This window comes from Talpa occidentalis, unplaced genomic scaffold, assembly GCF_014898055.3.
Source record: "Talpa occidentalis isolate TD23 unplaced genomic scaffold, MPIMG_talOcc4v2.1 talOcc4.3, whole genome shotgun sequence".
In the NCBI taxonomy this organism is placed as follows: Eukaryota; Metazoa; Chordata; class Mammalia; order Eulipotyphla; family Talpidae; genus Talpa; species Talpa occidentalis.
Window position 1 is genome coordinate 34,213,568 of NW_023603184.1, and position 6,366 is coordinate 34,219,933.

Here is a 6,366-nt window from a genome sequence, read left to right on the forward strand (position 1 = left end):
GAGGTCTGCTGTACCATGTGGGAGCCTCGCCGGCCGGCAGGCAATGAACTGGCACTGCAGAGGCTGCAGACAACTTCACAGTGGGGCACTCAAGCGCCTGGGTCACCAGGGAGGCCCTAGCTCCTTAATTCTTAATTATTCAATAGTGTTCCAGTGCAAGACTTTCTTGTTTTTATTCATGTATTGTCCATGAAAATTTATATATTTTTTCATTTTTGGCTACTAACAACAAGACTGTTGTCAACTTTCTTCTGCATACTCGCGGTGGATATAAACTCTTGTCTCTATATGGTATATACTCAGGAGTGGAATTATAGTGTTATAGGATGGAAGTCACTTTCCCCTCTTGGGAACCTTCAGGGAGGAAACAGAGTACGGGATCTGCCCTAATGATTCAGAATTCTCCTGGGCACTTAGGCAGCTCCAGAGGCTGCTCCTAGGATCGCCCTGTTCACCTCATTTAAGCTGAAGGAGTGCTGAACTGTGTGCCCTGAGGTCAATGATAAGACTTCTAGATAGAGCAGGAGGACTTGGGAAGTGTGGGGATTCTCCCTCCTGCCTTGGCCTTGATCTGGACTTTGCAGGTTTTATCGAGCACTTTAACTAGGTGACAAGATGCCCAGAGCTTTGTCTCTGCCCATTCTGCAGCCAGGGCATCTGTAGTGGTCTCACCGAGAGTGGAGTGTCCTTACTGGCTCTGACAAATTTGATCTTTTTTTCTCAGATGAGCACGTGTTGATTGGATCATTAGAGAGAAAGAGAAAGAGAAGGCACAGGTTCAAGGAAGAAAGAATGACCTGGCATACAGTTGTAGAGACTTGTATTCAATTTTTTAGATGTTGTTTTTAAAATTCAGCTACTATTGTCCAACAATCTGACTCTTAGGGGTAAACCTATAACAGATCCAGCCAAGGCTTGTTCCCATTGGATCTAAGCCGCGATTACAGCGTGAGTCTGCCTGAGAAGAAGATTCTGCTCCTTGCTGAAGGAGACATAACAGGATTTCCATGGAGTTGGTATTAACCGTTTGGGTGGATATTCTGTGTCTCTGTTGAGTTTGCTTGGAAGATAGTAAGTGGGTAAGGAGAGTAGGGAAGAGGTGATTTTTGGTAAAAAAAGAACTTGGAATCATGGCTGAAATTTTAGCCCATTCTCTTGGTTTTTATGGTTTTTCCTTGGCAGCCTCTTCCAAAAAATAGGTCATGTTAGACAATTCCTGGTTATGTGACTTTGTAATCCTGTTTCAGACCCAGTAGTAGATGCCATATTTAGATAAATGAATTTACAAGTTGATGTTGAATCAGGGGAAAAGGCAGAGTAAGATCAAAGTGAGCTTGGTAGTAAACATGATTTTTTCAGAAAAGCTCCCTGACCTGAATGCAGATTCACAGTCACCTGGGGGAGCATTTCCACCTCACATTTGCATGAGAAAATAACAAGATTTTAAACTGACATCAGGGGAGATCAGGGGTTTCGCCTTCTAATGCTGTATGCCCAGGGTCGGGGCGCTCCTAGCACCTGACAGGTTGGGCGCTCCTAGCACCTGACAGGTTACAGGAGACACCTGATTCACACTCACCCTAGTTTCCTGCTGCTTTGGCTCAGTTGAGACCAGTTCAAAGAACATGCGCTGGACACTTACTCTGGCAGGCTTTATCTCATTCGCTGTGCTTAAAGATGAGTCAGATGTCATTCCTGTCCGGGAACATCTCACAGCTATTAAGAAAGTAAATTGAATGTAATTGGTTAAGAGCTATGATGGAGGTAAGTGTGTGAGGATGTCCATGTACTGCAAATCCAGGGCATATTAGATGTTTGAGAATATGTGTATTTGTGTGTGTGTGTGTGTATGTGTGTAGGGGGTTAGGGTGGGTGGGGGTGGATAATGGGGAATATTTGTGAGCAGAAAAGAGTGGTCCTGCGTAATATTTCTCCTATCTGATATGGAATCCTGGGGAAAATATGTTGTAATTAGTCAGATAAAGAAGGCATAGAGAACTGCAATATCTTGTATTTGCCTTTGCATTAAGCTAATCACTGATTGGAGGTATTCCTTAGGAATTTCTGACAGTGTTTCCTTTTAAGGGCTATATCTCTTTATGGAGAAACATGGTTTACTTACCATTTTCTCTGAGATCTAGACATGATCATTACAGTTGCACCAATTTCTACTCTGGAAGGGTATGAATTGTAGGGAGAGATAAGTCTAGCAGACCTGAGCTGAACCTGAAACCTAACACTCTAAGGACCAAACAGTTAACACCTTCCACAAGATGGATGAGAGTTAGAAATGCACCTATCTTAAAGTAGCCTGTGTTCTCAATATTTATTTTTATATCAGCTATTTTGACAATAAGTTACATTTTCCTTTAGAATCAATTTTATGTTAGCTTGATTGAACACTCACTGGCCCAGTGCATGCATTCATTAAATGAATATTTGCTGTGAGTCTATAATGTTCCAAGGACCACACAGGCATGGGGGAATGAAACATGCAATAAGTATAGTATTTGCTCAGAAAACACAGTAATTGAATATTTAAAGTGTAATGGTTGTTCAAAGGAAGTGGTGCTACTCTGTGTAGTAAGCATAGAGAAAGAAAAATAATTTTCCCTCTTCCATTCTCAGGTCTTGGTTGAGACATCCTTTATAATAAAAGCTTAGAGGTTTGGTCATTCTCTATTTCCCCTACCAGAGGGAGCCATATTTACAAATGGAAATTTCCTTATGAATGGAAATTTCTTTCACAAAAGGTATGCTTTTGGGTTTTGGACCTTTTCTGTTGATTCTTCAAAGTAGTTAGCCCAAAATAATCCTCATGCTAAAGACAGGTATTTTGAGCTGTCACATTTTGCAAATATTTGAATAAAGAGACCATGCTGAGCAAATCAGTAGGATTTAAAAAATGCATGGTTTCCTACTTATGTGGCAGAGAAAATAACTGGAATGATAACCTACAGTCAAGGAGGGAGACAGTGTTTTAATTGTTCATTTTTATTTCAACAATGAATTAAACTCAAAATTTTTGACTCACAAACCCATCTGATGTCTAAAATTCCAATCAGATTGCAGAGAGTGTGATGATCTCTTTTGAGAATCTCCTGGAATTCCTTTAGCTCATACGTTTTTAACTGGGAGTTTAATTGTTTCTTCATTTGATGTGAATGACACTTTCATTTTTACTGAGTCTAACTGAAATTTAAAATTTCCTTATTTGAATGTAGGCAACCACCCAAAGCAGCATTAGCAGTATCCTTGAAACTACCACTTATAGATAAGAAGTATTTTTATATATCACATTGTAGCTGTTGAAGTTATCTCAACTATTACTGAAGCTCAGGCTACTTTGAAATCTGGTAGTTATTGACCCTGCCAGAACAATTTAAAATTTAAAGTACAAAAAAAGAACTGTATTATAATACTCCATAATTGTTTTTCACTTATTTTGATAAACCTATTTGCTATTAATGATTTCATTGGAAATGCTATACTTTGTAGTTGATGTATTTAAAATATTGTTTTGAAGAACCTTTCCAGACAGATAAAGTGTTAATAGTCCAAACCTCATATAGGACCTTAAACCTTAGAATTTACAGTAAATTTCTGTCCCCTTTTTGGGAATATTCCATGAAATTTTACTATTGCTCCAAAATTCTTGCAAATCTACCTAAAACTGTTAGAAGGCTTTTAATTCAACTACACCGTGTGATCAAATAGTTTTTATTTATTTAACCAATAATTTATTGAATAAAGCTCTGGGCTATGTCAATTAAGAACATAAAGTGAAAAAGACATAGACAGTTTTTAAAGGAGTTTTTAATCTCTGGCAGTATAGAAAGAATGCAAGACAGTGAGAGAAAATGGGTTGGAGTTGACAGTGTAGTGCTGTTTCCTTTGAACAGAGAAAAAATAGTCAAACTGGTGGTTTAAATGGATACCCATTGGTTACCATAATGGTCTTGCTACTTGGGAAGTTCAATGCCCATTAAAATTATTTTGGATCTCCTGCTGAAGGTGGGGATTGGATTGCACATGAGATAATGGTACACTCTCCAGTTAACATTGGTTTCACAACTCCTAAAAACAGGTTATTCTCTCTAACAAAAATGTAATGTCTGCAAGGTACTTTGGCTCTATTTGATTTCTATTTCCTTAAGTGAGTACCTTTTAGAGGAAAGACATCAGATTCACTTTTACATCCAAAGAATTAACAAAACCACCATCAAGAGATGGGGGGAGTATGACAAGAGTAGTCAAGAGTAGTAGAGGTCTCAAGGGTTTTAGATGATAATCAAGTGAAATTAAATGGTGAGACTTCATAAAGGAATTGAATCTACTTTTCCATTATTAAAAGTATAATATACACAATAAAAGATGATTCTTTTGATCTACAATTCCCTTGCCAGAAGACTCTAGAAATGAATATACCATCTTATCAATTATTGTTTTTCAGCATTGGAATTGTTCCAACTAAAGAGCATGGTAATGTTCTAAAAACCTTTTTTTAATTAAATATTTTATTTTATATAATTCTTACATCTTTTTCATCTTTGCACAATGTATGCATTTTCATTTCGGTTATATTCCCATACACTTGCACCCCCTCTTATTCTAAAAACCTTCTTAAGGGGGTTCCTTAAGTGACTGGTAGCGATTGGCTGTGATTCATAAGTCATCTAACATTGAACTCTCATTTTATAGATTATGCACACCCACATTTAGCCTACAGTGATTTCTTTCTGAAAGGAGAAACAAAGTATGAGCCAGACCAATCAGACACAGGTGACAGAATTCCTCCTCCTGGGACTCTCAGATGACCCCTACACCCAGCAGCTGCTGTTCATCTTGTTCTTGGGTGTCTACCTGGTCACAGTGCTTGGGAATCTGCTTCTCATGACTCTTGTGCAGATGGACTCCCGCTTCACACACCCATGTATTTCTTCCTCTGCAACTTATCTCTGGCTGACCTCTGTTTCTCTACCAACATCGTTCCTCAGGCCCTAGCCCACCTGCTCTCCAGGAGGAAGGTAATTTCCTTCCCACGTTGTGCAGCTCAGCTTCTGCTCTTCCTCATTTTGGGTGCACTCAGTGTGCCCTTCTGGCAGTGATGTCCTATGACCGGTATGTGGCCATCTGCAAGCCCTTGCAGTACCCAGCATCATGACTTGGAGGGTGTGCGTCCAGCTGGCTGCAGGGTCATGGGCCAGTGGCATGCTGGTGTCTGTGGTGGATACCACCTTCACGCTGAGACTGCCCTACCGAGGCAGCAACAGTATCTCCCATTTCTTTTGTGAGGCCCCTGCACTGTTGACCCTGGCGTCGACAGACATCCACACTACAGAGATGGTTATTTTCCTCATGGGGTTGTGATTCTCCTCATACCTGTTTCCCTAATTCTGGTATCCTATGGCCACATCATAGTGACTGTGATCAGGATGAAATCGGCTGCAGGAGACTCAAGGCGTTCTCTACCTGTGGTTCCCACCTTATCGTGGTCATCCTCTTTTATGGGTCAGGAATTGTCACCTACATGACACCAAAATCCTCCAAAGAACAGGAAAAACTTGTGTCCGTGTTCTATGCAATGGTGACCCCCATGCTTAACCCCCTCATATACAGTCTGAAGAACAAAGATGTGAAGGGAGCTCTGAGGAAAGTAACCACAAAGAATTTCCCATGCAGGCTTGGAAGCTTGCACCGGCGGTGATTCCCTCCTGGCTCTCCCTTCGAAGACTGAGGAGCTCCCTCAGCAAGACTGGAGTATGGTCAGATCTCATTCTTGGCTTTATTGTGGATCCATTCTCCACCTCTCATCCATCACTCCTTTGTGTAAGGAGAAGGACAGCAGCTGTTGAAGATAATTACTGGAATTCAATTCAGTAATTGAAGGGGGCTCTGCCTCCTTCTGCTTGGTCCTTTGATACCTAAGAGTTAAGATATACCCTGAGAAATGTTTATATTTTATAAGCCCTGCAACCTGTAAAATCTATCTTTTTTTTTAATCACGCTATCTACCCCTGATCCTAACCAACTTCATTATTTCTGTTCGAATCAATGAATTTCTTTTTATTATCAAATAATAAAAGATGTGTAAGCATTCTATAATCACTTACTGTGAGCTAGATGCTACCTGTGTGTTTCCTTTTGAAATGGGGCAAACCTGGGGGCCTGGGGATTACCCCTTTGATTACCCATGTACTTGTCAATGCAGGACACGGAGAGAAGACCAACATTAAAAGGATTCACTTACATCAGAAAGAGAGAGATCGTGCAGAGAGCGTGAGAGTGCAATGGAGAGGCAGGGGAGGGAATGGTGACAGGTAAGCACTGTGGCAGGAGGCCCTGAGGCAGGAGCTGAGTCCAAGT

The 6,366-nt window shown here is 40.5% G+C and overlaps 1 pseudogene; it reads left to right on the plus strand.

Moving 5' to 3' along the window:
* Positions 1–4,758: 4,758 nt before the first annotated feature.
* Positions 4,759–5,707, plus strand: LOC119254960 (olfactory receptor 2D2-like; annotated as a pseudogene).
* The last annotated feature ends 659 nt before the right edge of the window (positions 5,708–6,366 follow it).